The sequence below is a fragment of the Rattus norvegicus genome, chromosome 3 (assembly GCF_021556685.1).
Source record: "Rattus norvegicus strain SHRSP/BbbUtx chromosome 3, alternate assembly SHRSP_T2T, whole genome shotgun sequence".
Classification (NCBI taxonomy): Eukaryota; Metazoa; Chordata; class Mammalia; order Rodentia; family Muridae; genus Rattus; species Rattus norvegicus.
This window is the reverse complement of record NC_141536.1, coordinates 19,954,888-19,981,732: the sequence shown is the minus strand read 5'-3', so window position 1 is coordinate 19,981,732 and position 26,845 is coordinate 19,954,888. Positions and strand designations below refer to the sequence as shown.

General features: G+C 41.4%; 7 pseudogenes; all 7 read right to left on the bottom strand.

Annotated features, from left to right (window-relative positions):
- Positions 1–917: 917 nt before the first annotated feature.
- LOC148006432 (elongin-B pseudogene) lies at positions 918–1,276 on the bottom strand (annotated as a pseudogene).
- A 3,591-nt stretch (positions 1,277–4,867) lies between these two features.
- LOC148006431 (elongin-B pseudogene) lies at positions 4,868–5,226 on the bottom strand (annotated as a pseudogene).
- A 3,590-nt stretch (positions 5,227–8,816) lies between these two features.
- LOC148006430 (elongin-B pseudogene) lies at positions 8,817–9,175 on the bottom strand (annotated as a pseudogene).
- A 3,589-nt stretch (positions 9,176–12,764) lies between these two features.
- LOC148006429 (elongin-B pseudogene) lies at positions 12,765–13,123 on the bottom strand (annotated as a pseudogene).
- Positions 13,124–16,724: 3,601 nt separating this feature from the next.
- Positions 16,725–17,083, bottom strand: LOC148006428 (elongin-B pseudogene; annotated as a pseudogene).
- Positions 17,084–20,673: 3,590 nt separating this feature from the next.
- LOC148006427 (elongin-B pseudogene) lies at positions 20,674–21,032 on the bottom strand (annotated as a pseudogene).
- Positions 21,033–24,625: 3,593 nt separating this feature from the next.
- Positions 24,626–24,984, bottom strand: LOC148006426 (elongin-B pseudogene; annotated as a pseudogene).
- Positions 24,985–26,845: the final 1,861 nt, after the last annotated feature.

The following is a 26,845-nucleotide window of genomic DNA, read 5'->3' as shown; positions in this document are numbered from 1 at the left end:
TCTCATCATACAACTCTCAAGACAAACGTTTAGGATTCAGATAACTTTTTCTGTTTGATTCTCCTGAATCATTTTTTCAGAAGGTGTACCTCTATCAAATCAGATCAGTAGGACTCTGTGAGGTTTCCAGAGCCTAACCACACTTTGTAAAAGCACAAAGACAAAACATTTGTCCCAAAATACTGTGTTACTCAGTCTGTATCCAAATAGCTTGTATCTTGTACTCTTTCCCGGACTAATAATATAACCATAAAACTCAAAGGAACACCCATTATGACGATTAAATGACTTTTAACATACGAAGTAAGCTAAACATTGAGTCTGATACACTTTTGTACTCTATGATATCAGGAAATGAACCGAATAATCCGGTGGAGCCCACGTTAAGAGAATCTGAGCTTCCTGTTCTGGAATATATCAAAAGTAACAACACACCCTCGCTGGCCGTCATCAACCAGAGCTATGGCTTTTAGCGGCTAACACATAAAACACATTTAAAAACTTCTATCAATTCTAATACCAATACGCCATGTATCAAACCAGGACTTTGACTCAGGGTAGAGAGCTTTAGAGATGGACATATGTTAGGCTACAGATTTTTGTTTAACCTTAAGACAAATATCTATCTATCTATCTATCTATCTATCTATCTATCTATCTATCTATCAATCTATCTATCTGCATCTGTTTAGCTCTTTACCCGGAGTCACAGATTTTATTGAACCTTAATTACTGCTAAGTAACATTGGATACTCTAAGTGGATCCAGGGACTAATTTTTCCCGACCTAAGTTTCAATCCATGCATGAAAATCCCCATGTGATTCTCATAATCTCTGTACTCTCCTTTTTTTTGTTTTTAGACAGCCAAATCTTTTTTTATTGGGGAGTGGGTTTCTAGGGGGTAGGCCTGGGGCCCTCACTGCACAGCTTGTTCATTGGCACTGCCTCCAGAATCCTGTGGCTTCATCACATCTGGAAGCTCCGAGGGCTGGAGAAGGGTTCAATAAGCAGCGCTTCAACTGTGTCATCTGCCCGAAAAGCCAGGCCCACTGTGGCTGGGGGCTGTGGCCTTGCTGTCTGACTGGTGAAGCCACATTCGCCCAGAGTTTTTCCATCATTGAGGAGCTGGTCGTCCTTGTACAGCCGCTGCTCCTCTGGCGGCCGCTTGATGATGCCCTCGACGATGCACTTCAGTTCGAACACCGTGCTCGACTCCTTGGCGTCCGTAAAGATGGTGGTGGTCTTGTGGCGCCGGATCATGAGAAACACATCCATGCCTGCGGCTGCTTCTGGCTCCACCCTCTGTACTCTCCTTTAGACAAACTTAAACATCTTCTATCAAGTCTAATACCAAAAACCAATTTAAAATTCAGGACATTAGCCAAAATGCATCCATCTGTTCAGCTCTCTACCCAGAGCCACAGGTGTTTAATTAACCTTCATATCTTCCACAATATATGTCTGTATCCACTCTGACCAGAGTTAAAGGTATTTATCACAACTCTCTACTTAGATAGGGAAAAATTGTTCACTAACTCCAAGTACCAAACTATGGTGAAAATCCCCACGTGTTTCAAGCAATGTCTTTGCTCTCTTCTTTGTAAAATTGAACTTAATCACCTGTTAATAAAATGGTCCTTACTAAGCAGCTTGTCTAACTAGGATTTCCACCCAGAATTCCTGTGGAGCCTACGTTAAAAGAAATATGAGTATCATGAAAGATTTTAGAAACAACGCACTTTAAAGAGCAGCTTTAAATCTCTAACTCTATGACTTGCCATTACTTGTCACACAGCAGGGAATCTACAATGTGCCAGCCCAGGGTGCTTCTCTGTTTCTTTGTTTAAATTCCTAATATTGAGATATCACATGGCTTATCATGGTGCTGACTTCCTTTTCTTCTTCTTTTTTTTTTTTTTTTCCAGGGCTGGGGATGGAACCAAGGGCCTTGCATTTGCTAGGCAAGCGCTCTACCAGTGAGCTAAATCCCCAACCTGCCCGCCTCTTCTTTAGAAATGAAAACTTTCAACTCTTTGGCTTATCAGTGGACTGTTGCTCAGTGGGCCGGTTTGCCGTCTGTTTATGCAAAAGTATAAAATCTAAAAGGCTGCTGTTTTCCCCATCAAGGTTCTGCACCTCAATACCCCAAGATATCTGATGGAAATCTTAATTATCAGCCAGGAAAACATCATACCTGCTCTGCGCCATCCCATACAACACAGCCAAAGGCTTCTCTCTGAGCCTGGCAGCAATCTCTCTACCTATCAGTTTCCCAAGTCGGTTTCCCTGCCAGACCCACACATCCCAACTCTGTGGCCACAGAGACCATCTGTCCCACATTTTCTTACACTTACATCGCTACATGAAAGGACACACTGCACAACAACCTTTGTCCCAATTGATAAGATATAATTGACCCTCTAAACCTATAAAGCCCAATTTACATCCATCCCTTAAAATTATTTGTAACAACCTGTAAAGGTGCAGCAGGGAATCTTAACTTCACCCACCATATAGTCCTGCACCGGCTTCTCTCCCTCTCACCCCCATCTCTTCCCCCTTTCCCATCTGGTCTCCTCCTCTCCCTTCAACATTTTTCCCTGCCCATCCTTCCTTCTCATTCAATGACAAGCCTCCTTTTGCCTTGTAAATGTCTCACCTGTGACAACATCCCACATTTCACCATTTTGATCTAATTACAAAACTTTTCTCTCAAATACAACCTGAACACAACTATTAAAGTTTTGTAATTAAAAGCATAAAGTAAATCTAACATCAGTCCAACACTGTCAGATGAGCAGAACATTCAGTTATCCATTCCATGTTTAGAAAGTCTTAACATCCATATTGTATTTTGGCTACCTTTATACTATCTCATAAATCTCCAATGATATATAATATATATATATATTCATGTATATGTATATATATATGTTCAGAGTTAAACAGCCTCATAAGCTATGAGCCTATAATCAGTCTTCAACCCCCTCAGAAATCTGAGAATGGCCAAGTATCTACACACATAGGAAGCCTAAAACACCTTCTAGAACTGAGAGGTTGTAGAGAGCACTCTCCACCAGCACAGTACCCTGTTAGCAACACGTGAGGGAAGACTTCAGCCTTCTGGCCCCAAATCAACTGACAGACTGTGGAAATGCAGATGAGGAAGGGCTGTTCACCCTGTCTTGGTTGGGCTTATCAGTCAACTATTCTGCATGACTTGTCCTTTTCTGGACAGTATTAGTGTGCAGATGAAACAGGCAGCTTTGTGCAGTGGCTGCCTTGCCACAAAGTATGGCATCACCTGGAGGTCGAGATGTTCAAATTCTTCATTAAATCAGGGAAAGGGAACGGTTAGGAGCAGATATGTCTCAACAAAGGATAAATAATTTTAAATCTCAAATTTTGTGGATTTCTGACGTTTTTGAAGAACATCGATCTATATAAAGTAATCTGGACTGTTGTCTCCAAATCCTAAATATTATCTTGAAAGTTTCAAGTGTCAAACTCAGAGTCATGAATTTGTTATTTGTCTCTTAAATCAGAGGTGTAATCATCTCAGATCTTTGTAATGACATCACTAGAAGGACTGACTGTAAAACTTGTACTTTTACAATTTTTCGTGAAATAAATTGTATACCAAAGCACTGATACGATGCTAGCTTAGTTACCACATGAGATTATGACTGTATAACCCTATCTACTTCCTCCCAGTTAAATAACAACCATTTCTAAATTCCTCATAAAAACCGCTTCAGAATAATCCCTTTCAGCCCCCCAAAAGTCTAGGGAACTGGGACGAAGACTCTTCTGTAGCTTCTTCAAGCTGTACATGGGCGTTGAGATATCCTTGTGGGTAGGGGGTAGGAATAATGAAGCACATGCTGTAGCATGTGTGTCCTGATTGGACCCGCCTGAAAGTCTTTGAGACCAGGAGTCCAAGTAGGCACACTTCTCATCATACAACTCTCAAGACAAACGTTTAGGATTCAGATAACTTTTTCTGTTTGATTCTCCTGAATCATTTTTTCAGAAGGTGTACCTCTATCAAATCAGATCAGTAGGACTCTGTGAGGTTTCCAGAGCCTAACCACACTTTGTAAAAGCACAAAGACAAAACATTTGTCCCAAAATACTGTGTTACTCAGTCTGTATCCAAATAGCTTGTATCTTGTACTCTTTCCCGGACTAATAATATAACCATAAAACTCAAAGGAACACCCATTATGACGATTAAATGACTTTTAACATACGAAGTAAGCTAAACATTGAGTCTGATACACTTTTGTACTCTATGATATCAGGAAATGAACCGAATAATCCGGTGGAGCCCACGTTAAGAGAATCTGAGCTTCCTGTTCTGGAATATATCAAAAGTAACAACACACCCTCGCTGGCCGTCATCAACCAGAGCTATGGCTTTTAGCGGCTAACACATAAAACACATTTAAAAACTTCTATCAATTCTAATACCAATACGCCATGTATCAAACCAGGACTTTGACTCAGGGTAGAGAGCTTTAGAGATGGACATATGTTAGGCTACAGATTTTTGTTTAACCTTAAGACAAATATCTATCTATCTATCTATCTATCTATCTATCTATCTATCTATCTATCTATCTATCTGCATCTGTTTAGCTCTTTACCCGGAGTCACAGATTTTATTGAACCTTAATTACTGCTAAGTAACATTGGATACTCTAAGTGGATCCAGGGACTAATTTTTCCCGACCTAAGTTTCAATCCATGCATGAAAATCCCCATGTGATTCTCATAATCTCTGTACTCTCCTTTTTTTTGTTTTTAGACAGCCAAATCTTTTTTTATTGGGGAGTGGGTTTCTAGGGGGTAGGCCTGGGGCCCTCACTGCACAGCTTGTTCATTGGCACTGCCTCCAGAATCCTGTGGCTTCATCACATCTGGAAGCTCCGAGGGCTGGAGAAGGGTTCAATAAGCAGCGCTTCAACTGTGTCATCTGCCCGAAAAGCCAGGCCCACTGTGGCTGGGGGCTGTGGCCTTGCTGTCTGACTGGTGAAGCCACATTCGCCCAGAGTTTTTCCATCATTGAGGAGCTGGTCGTCCTTGTACAGCCGCTGCTCCTCTGGCGGCCGCTTGATGATGCCCTCGACGATGCACTTCAGTTCGAACACCGTGCTCGACTCCTTGGCGTCCGTAAAGATGGTGGTGGTCTTGTGGCGCCGGATCATGAGAAACACATCCATGCCTGCGGCTGCTTCTGGCTCCACCCTCTGTACTCTCCTTTAGACAAACTTAAACATCTTCTATCAAGTCTAATACCAAAAACCAATTTAAAATTCAGGACATTAGCCAAAATGCATCCATCTGTTCAGCTCTCTACCCAGAGCCACAGGTGTTTAATTAACCTTCATATCTTCCACAATATATGTCTGTATCCACTCTGACCAGAGTTAAAGGTATTTATCACAACTCTCTACTTAGATAGGGAAAAATTGTTCACTAACTCCAAGTACCAAACTATGGTGAAAATCCCCACGTGTTGCAAGCAATGTCTTTGCTCTCTTCTTTGTAAAATTGAACTTAATCACCTGTTAATAAAATGGTCCTTACTAAGCAGCTTGTCTAACTAGGATTTCCACCCAGAATTCCTGTGGAGCCCACGTTAAAAGAAATATGAGTATCATGAAAGATTTTAGAAACAACGCACTTTAAAGAGCAGCTTTAAATCTCTAACTCTATGACTTGCCATTACTTGTCACACAGCAGGGAATCTACAATGTGCCAGCCCAGGGTGCTTCTCTGTTTCTTTGTTTAAATTCCTAATATTGAGATATCACATGGCTTATCATGGTGCTGACTTCCTCTTCTTCTTCTTTTTTTTTTTTTTTCCAGGGCTGGGGATGGAACCAAGGGCCTTGCATTTGCTAGGCAAGCGCTCTACCAGTGAGCTAAATCCCCAACCTGCCCGCCTCTTCTTTAGAAATGAAAACTTTCAACTCTTTGGCTTATCAGTGGACTGTTGCTCAGTGGGCCGGTTTGCCGTCTGTTTATGCAAAAGTATAAAATCTAAAAGGCTGCTGTTTTCCCCATCAAGGTTCTGCACCTCAATACCCCAAGATATCTGATGGAAATCTTAATTATCAGCCAGGAAAACATCATACCTGCTCTGCGCCATCCCATACAACACAGCCAAAGGCTTCTCTCTGAGCCTGGCAGCAATCTCTCTACCTATCAGTTTCCCAAGTCGGTTTCCCTGCCAGACCCACACATCCCAACTCTGTGGCCACAGAGACCATCTGTCCCACATTTTCTTACACTTACATCGCTACATGAAAGGACACACTGCACAACAACCTTTGTCCCAATTTATAAGATATAATTGACCCTCTAAACCTATAAAGCCCAATTTACATCCATCCCTTAAAATTATTTGTAACAACCTGTAAAGGTGCAGCAGGGAATCTTAACTTCACCCACCATATAGTCCTGCACCGGCTTCTCTCCCTCTCACCCCCATCTCTTCCCCCTTTCCCATCTGGTCTCCTCCTCTCCCTTCAACATTTTTCCCTGCCCATCCTTCCTTCTCATTCAATGACAAGCCTCCTTTTGCCTTGTAAATGTCTCACCTGTGACAACATCCCACATTTCACCATTTTGATCTAATTACAAAACTTTTCTCTCAAATACAACCTGAACACAACTATTAAAGTTTTGTAATTAAAAGCATAAAGTAAATCTAACATCAGTCCAACACTGTCAGATGAGCAGAACATTCAGTTATCCATTCCATGTTTAGAAAGTCTTAACATCCATATTGTATTTTGGCTACCTTTATACTATCTCATAAATCTCCAATGATATATAATATATATATATATTCATGTATATGTATATATATATGTTCAGAGTTAAACAGCCTCATAAGCTATGAGCCTATAATCAGTCTTCAACCCCCTCAGAAATCTGAGAATGGCCAAGTATCTACACACATAGGAAGCCTAAAACACCTTCTAGAACTGAGAGGTTGTAGAGAGCACTCTCCACCAGCACAGTACCCTGTTAGCAACACGTGAGGGAAGACTTCAGCCTTCTGGCCCCAAATCAACTGACAGACTGTGGAAATGCAGATGAGGAAGGGCTGTTCACCCTGTCTTGGTTGGGCTTATCAGTCAACTATTCTGCATGACTTGTCCTTTTCTGGACAGTATTAGTGTGCAGATGAAACAGGCAGCTTTGTGCAGTGGCTGCCTTGCCACAAAGTATGGCATCACCTGGAGGTCGAGATGTTCAAATTCTTCATTAAATCAGGGAAAGGGAACGGTTAGGAGCAGATATGTCTCAACAAAGGATAAATAATTTTAAATCTCAAATTTTGTGGATTTCTGACGTTTTTGAAGAACATCGATCTATATAAAGTAATCTGGACTGTTGTCTCCAAATCCTAAATATTATCTTGAAAGTTTCAAGTGTCAAACTCAGAGTCATGAATTTGTTATTTGTCTCTTAAATCAGAGGTGTAATCATCTCAGATCTTTGTAATGACATCACTAGAAGGACTGACTGTAAAACTTGTACTTTTACAATTTTTCGTGAAATAAATTGTATACCAAAGCACAGATACGATGCTAGCTTAGTTACCACATGAGATTATGACTGTATAACCCTATCTACTTCCTCCCAGTTAAATAACAACCATTTCTAAATTCCTCATAAAAACCGCTTCAGAATAATCCCTTTCAGCCCCCCAAAAGTCTAGGGAACTGGGACGAAGACTCTTCTGTAGCTTCTTCAAGCTGTACATGGGCGTTGAGATATCCTTGTGGGTAGGGGGTAGGAATAATGAAGCACATGCTGTAGCATGTGTGTCCTGATTGGACCCGCCTGAAAGTCTTTGAGACCAGGAGTCCAAGTAGGCACACTTCTCATCATACAACTCTCAAGACAAACGTTTAGGATTCAGATAACTTTTTCTGTTTGATTCTCCTGAATCATTTTTTCAGAAGGTGTACCTCTATCAAATCAGATCAGTAGGACTCTGTGAGGTTTCCAGAGCCTAACCACACTTTGTAAAAGCACAAAGACAAAACATTTGTCCCAAAATACTGTGTTACTCAGTCTGTATCCAAATAGCTTGTATCTTGTACTCTTTCCCGGACTAATAATATAACCATAAAACTCAAAGGAACACCCATTATGACGATTAAATGACTTTTAACATACGAAGTAAGCTAAACATTGAGCCTGATACACTTTTGTACTCTATGATATCAGGAAATGAACCGAATAATCCGGTGGAGCCCACGTTAAGAGAATCTGAGCTTCCTGTTCTGGAATATATCAAAAGTAACAACACACCCTCGCTGGCCGTCATCAACCAGAGCTATGGCTTTTAGCGGCTAACACATAAAACACATTTAAAAACTTCTATCAATTCTAATACCAATACGCCATGTATCAAACCAGGACTTTGACTCAGGGTAGAGAGCTTTAGAGATGGACATATGTTAGGCTACAGATTTTTGTTTAACCTTAAGACAAATATCTATCTATCTATCTATCTATCTATCTATCTATCTATCTATCTATCTATCTATCTGCATCTGTTTAGCTCTTTACCCGGAGTCACAGATTTTATTGAACCTTAATTACTGCTAAGTAACATTGGATACTCTAAGTGGATCCAGGGACTAATTTTTCCCGACCTAAGTTTCAATCCATGCATGAAAATCCCCATGTGATTCTCATAATCTCTGTACTCTCCTTTTTTTTGTTTTTAGACAGCCAAATCTTTTTTTATTGGGGAGTGGGTTTCTAGGGGGTAGGCCTGGGGCCCTCACTGCACAGCTTGTTCATTGGCACTGCCTCCAGAATCCTGTGGCTTCATCACATCTGGAAGCTCCGAGGGCTGGAGAAGGGTTCAATAAGCAGCGCTTCAACTGTGTCATCTGCCCGAAAAGCCAGGCCCACTGTGGCTGGGGGCTGTGGCCTTGCTGTCTGACTGGTGAAGCCACATTCGCCCAGAGTTTTTCCATCATTGAGGAGCTGGTCGTCCTTGTACAGCCGCTGCTCCTCTGGCGGCCGCTTGATGATGCCCTCGACGATGCACTTCAGTTCGAACACCGTGCTCGACTCCTTGGCGTCCGTAAAGATGGTGGTGGTCTTGTGGCGCCGGATCATGAGAAACACATCCATGCCTGCGGCTGCTTCTGGCTCCACCCTCTGTACTCTCCTTTAGACAAACTTAAACATCTTCTATCAAGTCTAATACCAAAAACCAATTTAAAATTCAGGACATTAGCCAAAATGCATCCATCTGTTCAGCTCTCTACCCAGAGCCACAGGTGTTTAATTAACCTTCATATCTTCCACAATATATGTCTGTATCCACTCTGACCAGAGTTAAAGGTATTTATCACAACTCTCTACTTAGATAGGGAAAAATTGTTCACTAACTCCAAGTACCAAACTATGGTGAAAATCCCCACGTGTTGCAAGCAATGTCTTTGCTCTCTTCTTTGTAAAATTGAACTTATTCACCTGTTAATAAAATGGTCCTTACTAAGCAGCTTGTCTAACTAGGATTTCCACCCAGAATTCCTGTGGAGCCCACGTTAAAAGAAATATGAGTATCATGAAAGATTTTAGAAACAACGCACTTTAAAGAGCAGCTTTAAATCTCTAACTCTATGACTTGCCATTACTTGTCACACAGCAGGGAATCTACAATGTGCCAGCCCAGGGTGCTTCTCTGTTTCTTTGTTTAAATTCCTAATATTGAGATACCACATGGCTTAACATGGTGCTGCCCTCCTCTTTCTTTTTTTTTTTTTTTTCATAGCTGAGGACCGAACCCAGGGCCTTGCATTTGCTAGGCAAGCGCTCTACCAGTGAGCTAAATCCCCAACCTGCCCTCGACTTCTTTAGAAATGAAAACTTTCAACTCTTTGGCTTATCAGTGGACTGTTGCTCAGTGGGCCGGTTTGCCGTCTGTTCATGCAAAAGTATAAAATCTAAAAGGCTGCTGTTTTCCCCATCAAGGTTCTGCACCTCAATACCCCAAGATATCTGATGGAAATCTTAATTATCAGCCAGGAAAACATCATACCTGCTCTGCGCCATCCCATACAACACAGCCAAAGGCTTCTCTCTGAGCCAGCAATCTTTCTACCTATCAGTTTCCCAAGTCGGTTTCCCTGCCAGACACACACATCCCAATTCTGTGGCCACAGAGACCATCTGTCCCACACTTTCTTACACTTAAATCGCTACTTGAAAGGACACACTGCACAACAACCTTTGGCCCAATTGATAAGATATAATTGACCCTCTAAACCTATAAAGCCCAATTTACATCCATCCCTTAAATTATTTGTAACAACCTGTACAGGTGCAGCAGGGAATCTTAACGTCACCCACCATATAGTCCTGCACCGGATTCTCTCCCTCTTACCCCCATCTCTTCCCCCTTTCCCATCTGGTCTCCTCCTCTCCCTTCAACATTTTTCCCTGCCCATCCTTCCTTCTCATTCAATGACAAGCCTCCTTTTGCCTTGTAAATGTCTCACCTGTGACAACATCCCACATTTCACCATTTTGATCTAATTACAAAACTTTTCTCTCAAATACAACCTGAACACAACTATTAACGTGTTGTAATTAAAAGCATAAAGTAAATCTAACATCCAGTCCAACACTGTCAGATGAGCAGAACATTCAGTTATCCATTCCATGTTTAGAAAGTCTTAACATCCATATTGTATTTTGGCTACCTTTATACTATCTCATAAATCTCCAATGATATATAATATATATATATATTCATGTATATGTATATATATATGTTCAGAGTTAAACAGCCTCATAAGCTATGAGCCTATAATCAGTCTTCCACCCCCTCAGAAATCTGAGAATGGCCAAGTATCTACACACATAGGAAGCCTAAAACACCTTCTAGAACTGAGAGGTTGTAGAGAGCACTCTCCACCAGCACAGTACCCTGTTAGCAACACGTGAGGGAAGACTTCAGCCTTCTGGCCCCAAATCAACTGACAGACTGTGGAAATGCAGATGAGGAAGGGCTGTTCACCCTGTCTTGGTTGGGCTTATCAGTCAACTATTCTGCATGACTTGTCCTTTTCTGGACAGTATTAGTGTGCTGATGAAACAGGCAGCTTTGTGCAGTGGCTGCCTTGCCACAAAGTATGGCATCACCTGGAGGTCGAGATGTTCAAATTCTTCATTAAATCAGGGAAAGGGAACGGTTAGGAGCAGATATGTCTCAACAAAGGATAAATAATTTTAAATCTCAAATTTTGTGGATTTCTGACGTTTTTGAAGAACATCGATCTATATAAAGTAATCTGGACTGTTGTCTCCAAATCCTAAATATTATCTTGAAAGTTTCAAGTGTCAAACTCAGAGTCATGAATTTGTTATTTGTCTCTTAAATCAGAGGTGTAATCATCTCAGATCTTTGTAATGACATCACTAGAAGGACTGACTGTAAAACTTGTACTTTTACAATTTTTCGTGAAATAAATTGTATACCAAAGCACAGATACGATGCTAGCTTAGTTACCACATGAGATTATGACTGTATAACCCTATCTACTTCCTCCCAGTTAAATAACAACCATTTCTAAATTCCTCATAAAAACCGCTTCAGAATAATCCCTTTCAGCCCCCCAAAAGTCTAGGGAACTGGGACGAAGACTCTTCTGTAGCTTCTTCAAGCTGTACATGGGCGTTGAGATATCCTTGTGGGTAGGGGGTAGGAATAATGAAGCACATGCTGTAGCATGTGTGTCCTGATTGGACCCGCCTGAAAGTCTTTGAGACCAGGAGTCCAAGTAGGCACACTTCTCATCATACAACTCTCAAGACAAACGTTTAGGATTCAGATAACTTTTTCTGTTTGATTCTCCTGAATCATTTTTTCAGAAGGTGTACCTCTATCAAATCAGATCAGTAGGACTCTGTGAGGTTTCCAGAGCCTAACCACACTTTGTAAAAGCACAAAGACAAAACATTTGTCCCAAAATACTGTGTTACTCAGTCTGTATCCAAATAGCTTGTATCTTGTACTCTTTCCCGGACTAATAATATAACCATAAAACTCAAAGGAACACCCATTATGACGATTAAATGACTTTTAACATACGAAGTAAGCTAAACATTGAGCCTGATACACTTTTGTACTCTATGATATCAGGAAATGAACCGAATAATCCGGTGGAGCCCACGTTAAGAGAATCTGAGCTTCCTGTTCTGGAATATATCAAAAGTAACAACACACCCTCGCTGGCCGTCATCAACCAGAGCTATGGCTTTTAGCGGCTAACACATAAAACACATTTAAAAACTTCTATCAATTCTAATACCAATACGCCATGTATCAAACCAGGACTTTGACTCAGGGTAGAGAGCTTTAGAGATGGACATATGTTAGGCTACAGATTTTTGTTTAACCTTAAGACAAATATCTATCTATCTATCTATCTATCTATCTATCTATCTATCTATCTATCTATCAATCTATCTATCTGCATCTGTTTAGCTCTTTACCCGGAGTCACAGATTTTATTGAACCTTAATTACTGCTAAGTAACATTGGATACTCTAAGTGGATCCAGGGACTAATTTTTCCCGACCTAAGTTTCAATCCATGCATGAAAATCCCCATGTGATTCTCATAATCTCTGTACTCTCCTTTTTTTTGTTTTTAGACAGCCAAATCTTTTTTTATTGGGGAGTGGGTTTCTAGGGGGTAGGCCTGGGGCCCTCACTGCACAGCTTGTTCATTGGCACTGCCTCCAGAATCCTGTGGCTTCATCACATCTGGAAGCTCCGAGGGCTGGAGAAGGGTTCAATAAGCAGCGCTTCAACTGTGTCATCTGCCCGAAAAGCCAGGCCCACTGTGGCTGGGGGCTGTGGCCTTGCTGTCTGACTGGTGAAGCCACATTCGCCCAGAGTTTTTCCATCATTGAGGAGCTGGTCGTCCTTGTACAGCCGCTGCTCCTCTGGCGGCCGCTTGATGATGCCCTCGACGATGCACTTCAGTTCGAACACCGTGCTCGACTCCTTGGCGTCCGTAAAGATGGTGGTGGTCTTGTGGCGCCGGATCATGAGAAACACATCCATGCCTGCGGCTGCTTCTGGCTCCACCCTCTGTACTCTCCTTTAGACAAACTTAAACATCTTCTATCAAGTCTAATACCAAAAACCAATTTAAAATTCAGGACATTAGCCAAAATGCATCCATCTGTTCAGCTCTCTACCCAGAGCCACAGGTGTTTAATTAACCTTCATATCTTCCACAATATATGTCTGTATCCACTCTGACCAGAGTTAAAGGTATTTATCACAACTCTCTACTTAGATAGGGAAAAATTGTTCACTAACTCCAAGTACCAAACTATGGTGAAAATCCCCACGTGTTTCAAGCAATGTCTTTGCTCTCTTCTTTGTAAAATTGAACTTAATCACCTGTTAATAAAATGGTCCTTACTAAGCAGCTTGTCTAACTAGGATTTCCACCCAGAATTCCTGTGGAGCCCACGTTAAAAGAAATATGAGTATCATGAAAGATTTTAGAAACAACGCACTTTAAAGAGCAGCTTTAAATCTCTAACTCTATGACTTGCCATTACTTGTCACACAGCAGGGAATCTACAATGTGCCAGCCCAGGGTGCTTCTCTGTTTCTTTGTTTAAATTCCTAATATTGAGATATCACATGGCTTATCATGGTGCTGACTTCCTCTTCTTCTTCTTTTTTTTTTTTTTTTCCAGGGCTGGGGATGGAACCAAGGGCCTTGCATTTGCTAGGCAAGCGCTCTACCAGTGAGCTAAATCCCCAACCTGCCCGCCTCTTCTTTAGAAATGAAAACTTTCAACTCTTTGGCTTATCAGTGGACTGTTGCTCAGTGGGCCGGTTTGCCGTCTGTTTATGCAAAAGTATAAAATCTAAAAGGCTGCTGTTTTCCCCATCAAGGTTCTGCACCTCAATACCCCAAGATATCTGATGGAAATCTTAATTATCAGCCAGGAAAACATCATACCTGCTCTGCGCCATCCCATACAACACAGCCAAAGGCTTCTCTCTGAGCCTGGCAGCAATCTCTCTACCTATCAGTTTCCCAAGTCGGTTTCCCTGCCAGACCCACACATCCCAACTCTGTGGCCACAGAGACCATCTGTCCCACATTTTCTTACACTTACATCGCTACATGAAAGGACACACTGCACAACAACCTTTGTCCCAATTTATAAGATATAATTGACCCTCTAAACCTATAAAGCCCAATTTACATCCATCCCTTAAAATTATTTGTAACAACCTGTAAAGGTGCAGCAGGGAATCTTAACTTCACCCACCATATAGTCCTGCACCGGCTTCTCTCCCTCTCACCCCCATCTCTTCCCCCTTTCCCATCTGGTCTCCTCCTCTCCCTTCAACATTTTTCCCTGCCCATCCTTCCTTCTCATTCAATGACAAGCCTCCTTTTGCCTTGTAAATGTCTCACCTGTGACAACATCCCACATTTCACCATTTTGATCTAATTACAAAACTTTTCTCTCAAATACAACCTGAACACAACTATTAAAGTTTTGTAATTAAAAGCATAAAGTAAATCTAACATCAGTCCAACACTGTCAGATGAGCAGAACATTCAGTTATCCATTCCATGTTTAGAAAGTCTTAACATCCATATTGTATTTTGGCTACCTTTATACTATCTCATAAATCTCCAATGATATATAATATATATATATATATTCATGTATATGTATATATATATGTTCAGAGTTAAACAGCCTCATAAGCTATGAGCCTATAATCAGTCTTCAACCCCCTCAGAAATCTGAGAATGGCCAAGTATCTACACACATTGGAAGCCTAAAACACCTTCTAGAACTGAGAGGTTGTAGAGAGCACTCTCCACCAGCACAGTACCCTGTTAGCAACACGTGAGGGAAGACTTCAGCCTTCTGGCCCCAAATCAACTGACAGACTGTGGAAATGCAGATGAGGAAGGGCTGTTCACCCTGTCTTGGTTGGGCTTATCAGTCAACTATTCTGCATGACTTGTCCTTTTCTGGACAGTATTAGTGTGCAGATGAAACAGGCAGCTTTGTGCAGTGGCTGCCTTGCCACAAAGTATGGCATCACCTGGAGGTCGAGATGTTCAAATTCTTCATTAAATCAGGGAAAGGGAACGGTTAGGAGCAGATATGTCTCAACAAAGGATAAATAATTTTAAATCTCAAATTTTGTGGATTTCTGACGTTTTTGAAGAACATCGATCTATATAAAGTAATCTGGACTGTTGTCTCCAAATCCTAAATATTATCTTGAAAGTTTCAAGTGTCAAACTCAGAGTCATGAATTTGTTATTTGTCTCTTAAATCAGAGGTGTAATCATCTCAGATCTTTGTAATGACATCACTAGAAGGACTGACTGTAAAACTTGTACTTTTACAATTTTTCGTGAAATAAATTGTATACCAAAGCACAGATACGATGCTAGCTTAGTTACCACATGAGATTATGACTGTATAACCCTATCTACTTCCTCCCAGTTAAATAACAACCATTTCTAAATTCCTCATAAAAACCGCTTCAGAATAATCCCTTTCAGCCCCCCAAAAGTCTAGGGAACTGGGACGAAGACTCTTCTGTAGCTTCTTCAAGCTGTACATGGGCGTTGAGATATCCTTGTGGGTAGGGGGTAGGAATAATGAAGCACATGCTGTAGCATGTGTGTCCTGATTGGACCCGCCTGAAAGTCTTTGAGACCAGGAGTCCAAGTAGGCACACTTCTCATCATACAACTCTCAAGACAAACGTTTAGGATTCAGATAACTTTTTCTGTTTGATTCTCCTGAATCATTTTTTCAGAAGGTGTACCTCTATCAAATCAGATCAGTAGGACTCTGTGAGGTTTCCAGAGCCTAACCACACTTTGTAAAAGCACAAAGACAAAACATTTGTCCCAAAATACTGTGTTACTCAGTCTGTATCCAAATAGCTTGTATCTTGTACTCTTTCCCGGACTAATAATATAACCATAAAACTCAAAGGAACACCCATTATGACGATTAAATGACTTTTAACATACGAAGTAAGCTAAACATTGAGCCTGATACACTTTTGTACTCTATGATATCAGGAAATGAACCGAATAATCCGGTGGAGCCCACGTTAAGAGAATCTGAGCTTCCTGTTCTGGAATATATCAAAAGTAACAACACACCCTCGCTGGCCGTCATCAACCAGAGCTATGGCTTTTAGCGGCTAACACATAAAACACATTTAAAAACTTCTATCAATTCTAATACCAATACGCCATGTATCAAACCAGGACTTTGACTCAGGGTAGAGAGCTTTAGAGATGGACATATGTTAGGCTACAGATTTTTGTTTAACCTTAAGACAAATATCTATCTATCTATCTATCTATCTATCTATCTATCTATCTATCTATCTATCAATCTATCTATCTGCATCTGTTTAGCTCTTTACCCGGAGTCACAGATTTTATTGAACCTTAATTACTGCTAAGTAACATTGGATACTCTAAGTGGATCCAGGGACTAATTTTTCCCGACCTAAGTTTCAATCCATGCATGAAAATCCCCATGTGATTCTCATAATCTCTGTACTCTCCTTTTTTTTGTTTTTAGACAGCCAAATCTTTTTTTATTGGGGAGTGGGTTTCTAGGGGGTAGGCCTGGGGCCCTCACTGCACAGCTTGTTCATTGGCACTGCCTCCAGAATCCTGTGGCTTCATCACATCTGGAAGCTCCGAGGGCTGGAGAAGGGTTCAATAAGCAGCGCTTCAACTGTGTCATCTGCCCGAAAAGCCAGGCCCACTGTGGCTGGGGGCTGTGGCCTTGCTGTCTGACTGGTGAAGCCACATTCGCCCAGAGTTTTTCCATCATTGAGGAGCTGGTCGTCCTTGTACAGCCGCTGCTCCTCTGGCGGCCGCTTGATGATGCCCTCGACGATGCACTTCAGTTCGAACACCGTGCTCGACTCCTTGGCGTCCGTAAAGATGGTGGTGGTCTTGTGGCGCCGGATCATGAGAAACACATCCATGCCTGCGGCTGCTTCTGGCTCCACCCTCTGTACTCTCCTTTAGACAAACTTAAACATCTTCTATCAAGTCTAATACCAAAAACCAATTTAAAATTCAGGACATTAGCCAAAATGCATCCATCTGTTCAGCTCTCTACCCAGAGCCACAGGTGTTTAATTAACCTTCATATCTTCCACAATATATGTCTGTATCCACTCTGACCAGAGTTAAAGGTATTTATCACAACTCTCTACTTAGATAGGGAAAAATTGTTCACTAACTCCAAGTACCAAACTATGGTGAAAATCCCCACGTGTTTCAAGCAATGTCTTTGCTCTCTTCTTTGTAAAATTGAACTTAATCACCTGTTAATAAAATGGTCCTTACTAAGCAGCTTGTCTAACTAGGATTTCCACCCAGAATTCCTGTGGAGCCCACGTTAAAAGAAATATGAGTATCATGAAAGATTTTAGAAACAACGCACTTTAAAGAGCAGCTTTAAATCTCTAACTCTATGACTTGCCATTACTTGTCACACAGCAGGGAATCTACAATGTGCCAGCCCAGGGTGCTTCTCTGTTTCTTTGTTTAAATTCCTAATATTGAGATATCACATGGCTTATCATGGTGCTGACTTCCTCTTCTTCTTCTTTTTTTTTTTTTTTTCCAGGGCTGGGGATGGAACCAAGGGCCTTGCATTTGCTAGGCAAGCGCTCTACCAGTGAGCTAAATCCCCAACCTGCCCGCCTCTTCTTTAGAAATGAAAACTTTCAACTCTTTGGCTTATCAGTGGACTGTTGCTCAGTGGGCCGGTTTGCCGTCTGTTTATGCAAAAGTATAAAATCTAAAAGGCTGCTGTTTTCCCCATCAAGGTTCTGCACCTCAATACCCCAAGATATCTGATGGAAATCTTAATTATCAGCCAGGAAAACATCATACCTGCTCTGCGCCATCCCATACAACACAGCCAAAGGCTTCTCTCTGAGCCTGGCAGCAATCTCTCTACCTATCAGTTTCCCAAGTCGGTTTCCCTGCCAGACCCACACATCCCAACTCTGTGGCCACAGAGACCATCTGTCCCACATTTTCTTACACTTACATCGCTACATGAAAGGACACACTGCACAACAACCTTTGTCCCAATTTATAAGATATAATTGACCCTCTAAACCTATAAAGCCCAATTTACATCCATCCCTTAAAATTATTTGTAACAACCTGTAAAGGTGCAGCAGGGAATCTTAACTTCACCCACCATATAGTCCTGCACCGGCTTCTCTCCCTCTCACCCCCATCTCTTCCCCCTTTCCCATCTGGTCTCCTCCTCTCCCTTCAACATTTTTCCCTGCCCATCCTTCCTTCTCATTCAATGACAAGCCTCCTTTTGCCTTGTAAATGTCTCACCTGTGACAACATCCCACATTTCACCATTTTGATCTAATTACAAAACTTTTCTCTCAAATACAACCTGAACACAACTATTAAAGTTTTGTAATTAAAAGCATAAAGTAAATCTAACATCAGTCCAACACTGTCAGATGAGCAGAACATTCAGTTATCCATTCCATGTTTAGAAAGTCTTAACATCCATATTGTATTTTGGCTACCTTTATACTATCTCATAAATCTCCAATGATATATAATATATATATATATATTCATGTATATGTATATATATATGTTCAGAGTTAAACAGCCTCATAAGCTATGAGCCTATAATCAGTCTTCAACCCCCTCAGAAATCTGAGAATGGCCAAGTATCTACACACATAGGAAGCCTAAAACACCTTCTAGAACTGAGAGGTTGTAGAGAGCACTCTCCACCAGCACAGTACCCTGTTAGCAACACGTGAGGGAAGACTTCAGCCTTCTGGCCCCAAATCAACTGACAGACTGTGGAAATGCAGATGAGGAAGGGCTGTTCACCCTGTCTTGGTTGGGCTTATCAGTCAACTATTCTGCATGACTTGTCCTTTTCTGGACAGTATTAGTGTGCAGATGAAACAGGCAGCTTTGTGCAGTGGCTGCCTTGCCACAAAGTATGGCATCACCTGGAGGTCGAGATGTTCAAATTCTTCATTAAATCAGGGAAAGGGAACGGTTAGGAGCAGATATGTCTCAACAAAGGATAAATAATTTTAAATCTCAAATTTTGTGGATTTCTGACGTTTTTGAAGAACATCGATCTATATAAAGTAATCTGGACTGTTGTCTCCAAATCCTAAATATTATCTTGAAAGTTTCAAGTGTCAAACTCAGAGTCATGAATTTGTTATTTGTCTCTTAAATCAGAGGTGTAATCATCTCAGATCTTTGTAATGACATCACTAGAAGGACTGACTGTAAAACTTGTACTTTTACAATTTTTCGTGAAATAAATTGTATACCAAAGCACAGATACGATGCTAGCTTAGTTACCACATGAGATTATGACTGTATAACCCTATCTACTTCCTCCCAGTTAAATAACAACCATTTCTAAATTCCTCATAAAAACCGCTTCAGAATAATCCCTTTCAGCCCCCCAAAAGTCTAGGGAACTGGGACGAAGACTCTTCTGTAGCTTCTTCAAGCTGTACATGGGCGTTGAGATATCCTTGTGGGTAGGGGGTAGGAATAATGAAGCACATGCTGTAGCATGTGTGTCCTGATTGGACCCGCCTGAAAGTCTTTGAGACCAGGAGTCCAAGTAGGCACACTTCTCATCATACAACTCTCAAGACAAACGTTTAGGATTCAGATAACTTTTTCTGTTTGATTCTCCTGAATCATTTTTTCAGAAGGTGTACCTCTATCAAATCAGATCAGTAGGACTCTGTGAGGTTTCCAGAGCCTAACCACACTTTGTAAAAGCACAAAGACAAAACATTTGTCCCAAAATACTGTTACTCAGTCTGTATCCAAATAGCTTGTATCTTGTACTCTTTCCCGGACTAATAATATAACCATAAAACTCAAAGGAACACCCATTATGACGATTAAATGACTTTTAACACACGAAGTAAGCTAAACATTGAGCCTGATACACTTTTGTACTCTATGATATCAGGAAATGAACCGAATAATCCGGTGGAGCCCACGTTAAGAGAATCTGAGCTTCCTGTTCTGGAATATATCAAAAGTAACAACACACCCTCGCTGGCCGTCATCAACCAGAGCTATGGCTTTTAGCGGCTAACACATAAAACACATTTAAAAACTTCTATCAATTCTAATACCAATACGCCATGTATCAAACCAGGACTTTGATCAGGGTAGAGAGCTTTAGAGATGGACATATGTTAGGCTACAGATTTTTGTTTAACCTTAAGACAAATATCTATCTATCTATCTATCTATCTATCTATCTATCTATCTATCTATCTATCTATCTGCATCTGTTTAGCTCTTTACTCGGAGTCACAGATTTTATTGAACCTTAATTACTGCTAAGTAACATTGGATACTCTAAGTGGATCCAGGGACTAATTTTTCCCGACCTAAGTTTCAATCCATGCATGAAAATCCCCATGTGATTCTCATAATCTCTGTACTCTCCTTTTTTTTGTTTTTAGACAGCCAAATCTTTTTTTATTGGGGAGTGGGTTTCTAGGGGGTAGGCCTGGGGCCCTCACTGCACAGCTTGTTCATTGGCACTGCCTCCAGAATCCTGTGGCTTCATCACATCTGGAAGCTCCGAGGGCTGGAGAAGGGTTCAATAAGCAGCGCTTCAACTGTGTCATCTGCCCGAAAAGCCAGGCCCACTGTGGCTGGGGGCTGTGGCCTTGCTGTCTGACTGGTGAAGCCACATTCGCCCAGAGTTTTTCCATCATTGAGGAGCTGGTCGTCCTTGTACAGCCGCTGCTCCTCTGGCGGCCGCTTGATGATGCCCTCGACGATGCACTTCAGTTCGAACACCGTGCTCGACTCCTTGGCGTCCGTAAAGATGGTGGTGGTCTTGTGGCGCCGGATCATGAGAAACACATCCATGCCTGCGGCTGCTTCTGGCTCCACCCTCTGTACTCTCCTTTAGACAAACTTAAACATCTTCTATCAAGTCTAATACCAAAAACCAATTTAAAATTCAGGACATTAGCCAAAATGCATCCATCTGTTCAGCTCTCTACCCAGAGCCACAGGTGTTTAATTAACCTTCATATCTTCCACAATATATGTCTGTATCCACTCTGACCAGAGTTAAAGGTATTTATCACAACTCTCTACTTAGATAGGGAAAAATTGTTCACTAACTCCAAGTACCAAACTATGGTGAAAATCCCCACGTGTTGCAAGCAATGTCTTTGCTCTCTTCTTTGTAAAATTGAACTTATTCACCTGTTAATAAAATGGTCCTTACTAAGCAGCTTGTCTAACTAGGATTTCCACCCAGAATTCCTGTGGAGCCCACGTTAAAAGAAATATGAGTATCATGAAAGATTTTAGAAACAACGCACTTTAAAGAGCAGCTTTAAATCTCTAACTCTATGACTTGCCATTACTTGTCACACAGCAGGGAATCTACAATGTGCCAGCCCAGGGTGCTTCTCTGTTTCTTTGTTTAAATTCCTAATATTGAGATACCACATGGCTTAACATGGTGCTGCCCTCCTCTTTCTTTTTTTTTTTTTTTCATAGCTGAGGACCGAACCCAGGGCCTTGCATTTGCTAGGCAAGCGCTCTACCAGTGAGCTAAATCCCCAACCTGCCCTCGACTTCTTTAGAAATGAAAACTTTCAACTCTTTGGCTTATCAGTGGACTGTTGCTCAGTGGGCCGGTTTGCCGTCTGTTCATGCAAAAGTATAAAATCTAAAAGGCTGCTGTTTTCCCCATCAAGGTTCTGCACCTCAATACCCCAAGATATCTGATGGAAATCTTAATTATCAGCCAGGAAAACATCATACCTGCTCTGCGCCATCCCATACAACACAGCCAAAGGCTTCTCTCTGAGCCTGGCAGCAATCTTTCTACCTATCAGTTTCCCAAGTCGGTTTCCCTGCCAGACACACACATCCCAATTCTGTGGCCACAGAGACCATCTGTCCCACACTTTCTTACACTTAAATCGCTACATGAAAGGACACACTGCACAACAACCTTTGGCCCAATTGATAAGATATAATTGACCCTCTAAACCTATAAAGCCCAATTTACATCCATCCCTTAAAATATTTGTAACAACCTGTACAGGTGCAGCAGGGAATCTTAACGTCACCCACCATATAGTCCTGCACCGGATTCTCTCCCTCTTACCCCCATCTCTTCCCCCTTTCCCATCTGGTCTCCTCCTCTCCCTTCAACATTTTTCCCTGCCCATCCTTCCTTCTCATTCAATGACAAGCCTCCTTTTGCCTTGTAAATGTCTCACCTGTGACAACATCCCACATTTCACCATTTTGATCTAATTACAAAACTTTTCTCTCAAATACAACCTGAACACAACTATTAACGTGTTGTAATTAAAAGCATAAAGTAAATCTAACATCCAGTCCAACACTGTCAGATGAGCAGAACATTCAGTTATCCATTCCATGTTTAGAAAGTCTTAACATCCATATTGTATTTTGGCTACCTTTATACTATCTCATAAATCTCCAATGATATATAATATATATATATTCATGTATATGTATATATATATATGTTCAGAGTTAAACAGCCTCATAAGCTATGAGCCTATAATCAGTCTTCAACCCCCTCAGAAATCTGAGAATGGCCAAGTATCTACACACATTGGAAGCCTAAAACACCTTCTAGAACTGAGAGGTTGTAGAGAGCACTCTCCACCAGCACAGTACCCTGTTAGCAACACGTGAGGGAAGACTTCAGCCTTCTGGCCCCAAATCAACTGACAGACTGTGGAAATGCAGATGAGGAAGGGCTGTTCACCCTGTCTTGGTTGGGCTTATCAGTCAACTATTCTGCATGACTTGTCCTTTTCTGGACAGTATTAGTGTGCAGATGAAACAGGCAGCTTTGTGCAGTGGCTGCCTTGCCACAAAGTATGGCATCACCTGGAGGTCGAGATGTTCAAATTCTTCATTAAATCAGGGAAAGGGAACGGTTAGGAGCAGATATGTCTCAACAAAGGATAAATAATTTTAAATCTCAAATTTTGTGGATTTCTGACGTTTTTGAAGAACATCGATCTATATAAAGTAATCTGGACTGTTGTCTCCAAATCCTAAATATTATCTTGAAAGTTTCAAGTGTCAAACTCAGAGTCATGAATTTGTTATTTGTCTCTTAAATCAGAGGTGTAATCATCTCAGATCTTTGTAATGACATCACTAGAAGGACTGACTGTAAAACTTGTACTTTTACAATTTTTCGTGAAATAAATTGTATACCAAAGCACAGATACGATGCTAGCTTAGTTACCACATGAGATTATGACTGTATAACCCTATCTACTTCCTCCCAGTTAAATAACAACCATTTCTAAATTCCTCATAAAAACCGCTTCAGAATAATCCCTTTCAGCCCCCCAAAAGTCTAGGGAACTGGGACGAAGACTCTTCTGTAGCTTCTTCAAGCTGTACATGGGCGTTGAGATATCCTTGTGGGTAGGGGGTAGGAATAATGAAGCACATGCTGTAGCATGTGTGTCCTGATTGGACCCGCCTGAAAGTCTTTGAGACCAGGAGTCCAAGTAGGCACACTTCTCATCATACAACTCTCAAGACAAACGTTTAGGATTCAGATAACTTTTTCTGTTTGATTCTCCTGAATCATTTTTTCAGAAGGTGTACCTCTATCAAATCAGATCAGTAGGACTCTGTGAGGTTTCCAGAGCCTAACCACACTTTGTAAAAGCACAAAGACAAAACATTTGTCCCAAAATACTGTTACTCAGTCTGTATCCAAATAGCTTGTATCTTGTACTCTTTCCCGGACTAATAATATAACCATAAAACTCAAAGGAACACCCATTATGACGATTAAATGACTTTTAACACACGAAGTAAGCTAAACATTGAGCCTGATACACTTTTGTACTCTATGATATCAGGAAATGAACCGAATAATCCGGTGGAGCCCACGTTAAGAGAATCTGAGCTTCCTGTTCTGGAATATATCAAAAGTAACAACACACCCTCGCTGGCCGTCATCAACCAGAGCTATGGCTTTTAGCGGCTAACACATAAAACACATTTAAAAACCTCTATCAATTCTAATACCAATACGCCATGTATCAAACCAGGACTTTGATCAGGGTAGAGAGCTTTAGAGATGGACATATGTTAGGCTACAGATTTTTGTTTAACCTTAAGACAAATATCTATCTATCTATCTATCTATCTATCTATCTATCTATCTATCTATCTATCTATCAATCTATCTATCTGCATCTGTTTAGCTCTTTACCCGGAGTCACAGATTTTATTGAACCTTAATTACTGCTAAGTAACATTGGATACTCTAAGTGGATCCAGGGACTAATTTTTCCCGACCTAAGTTTCAATCCATGCATGAAAATCCCCATGTGATTCTCATAATCTCTGTACTCTCCTTTTTTTTGTTTTTAGACAGCCAAATCTTTTTTTATTGGGGAGTGGGTTTCTAGGGGGTAGGCCTGGGGCCCTCACTGCACAGCTTGTTCATTGGCACTGCCTCCAGAATCCTGTGGCTTCATCACATCTGGAAGCTCCGAGGGCTGGAGAAGGGTTCAATAAGCAGCGCTTCAACTGTGTCATCTGCCCGAAAAGCCAGGCCCACTGTGGCTGGGGGCTGTGGCCTTGCTGTCTGACTGGTGAAGCCACATTCGCCCAGAGTTTTTCCATCATTGAGGAGCTGGTCGTCCTTGTACAGCCGCTGCTCCTCTGGCGGCCGCTTGATGATGCCCTCGACGATGCACTTCAGTTCGAACACCGTGCTCGACTCCTTGGCGTCCGTAAAGATGGTGGTGGTCTTGTGGCGCCGGATCATGAGAAACACATCCATGCCTGCGGCTGCTTCTGGCTCCACCCTCTGTACTCTCCTTTAGACAAACTTAAACATCTTCTATCAAGTCTAATACCAAAAACCAATTTAAAATTCAGGACATTAGCCAAAATGCATCCATCTGTTCAGCTCTCTACCCAGAGCCACAGGTGTTTAATTAACCTTCATATCTTCCACAATATATGTCTGTATCCACTCTGACCAGAGTTAAAGGTATTTATCACAACTCTCTACTTAGATAGGGAAAAATTGTTCACTAACTCCAAGTACCAAACTATGGTGAAAATCCCCACGTGTTGCAAGCAATGTCTTTGCTCTCTTCTTTGTAAAATTGAACTTATTCACCTGTTAATAAAATGGTCCTTACTAAGCAGCTTGTCTAACTAGGATTTCCACCCAGAATTCCTGTGGAGCCCACGTTAAAAGAAATATGAGTATCATGAAAGATTTTAGAAACAACGCACTTTAAAGAGCAGCTTTAAATCTCTAACTCTATGACTTGCCATTACTTGTCACACAGCAGGGAATCTACAATGTGCCAGCCCAGGGTGCTTCTCTGTTTCTTTGTTTAAATTCCTAATATTGAGATACCACATGGCTTAACATGGTGCTGCCCTCCTCTTTCTTTTTTTTTTTTTTTCATAGCTGAGGACCGAACCCAGGGCCTTGCATTTGCTAGGCAAGCGCTCTACCAGTGAGCTAAATCCCCAACCTGCCCTCGACTTCTTTAGAAATGAAAACTTTCAACTCTTTGGCTTATCAGTGGACTGTTGCTCAGTGGGCCGGTTTGCCGTCTGTTCATGCAAAAGTATAAAATCTAAAAGGCTGCTGTTTTCCCCATCAAGGTTCTGCACCTCAATACCCCAAGATATCTGATGGAAATCTTAATTATCAGCCAGGAAAACATCATACCTGCTCTGCGCCATCCCATACAACACAGCCAAAGGCTTCTCTCTGAGCCTGGCAGCAATCTTTCTACCTATCAGTTTCCCAAGTCGGTTTCCCTGCCAGACACACACATCCCAATTCTGTGGCCACAGAGACCATCTGTCCCACACTTTCTTACACTTAAATCGCTACATGAAAGGACACACTGCACAACAACCTTTGGCCCAATTGATAAGATATAATTGACCCTCTAAACCTATAAAGCCCAATTTACATCCATCCCTTAAAATATTTGTAACAACCTGTACAGGTGCAGCAGGGAATCTTAACGTCACCCACCATATAGTCCTGCACCGGATTCTCTCCCTCTTACCCCCATCTCTTCCCCCTTTCCCATCTGGTCTCCTCCTCTCCCTTCAACATTTTTCCCTGCCCATCCTTCCTTCTCATTCAATGACAAGCCTCCTTTTGCCTTGTAAATGTCTCACCTGTGACAACATCCCACATTTCACCATTTTGATCTAATTACAAAACTTTTCTCTCAAATACAACCTGAACACAACTATTAACGTGTTGTAATTAAAAGCATAAAGTAAATCTAACATCCAGTCCAACACTGTCAGATGAGCAGAACATTCAGTTATCCATTCCATGTTTAGAAAGTCTTAACATCCATATTGTATTTTGGCTACCTTTATACTATCTCATAAATCTCCAATGATATATAATATATATATATTCATGTATATGTATATATATATATGTTCAGAGTTAAACAGCCTCATAAGCTATGAGCCTATAATCAGTCTTCAACCCCCTCAGAAATCTGAGAATGGCCAAGTATCTACACACATTGGAAGCCTAAAACACCTTCTAGAACTGAGAGGTTGTAGAGAGCACTCTCCACCAGCACAGTACCCTGTTAGCAACACGTGAGGGAAGACTTCAGCCTTCTGGCCCCAAATCAACTGAC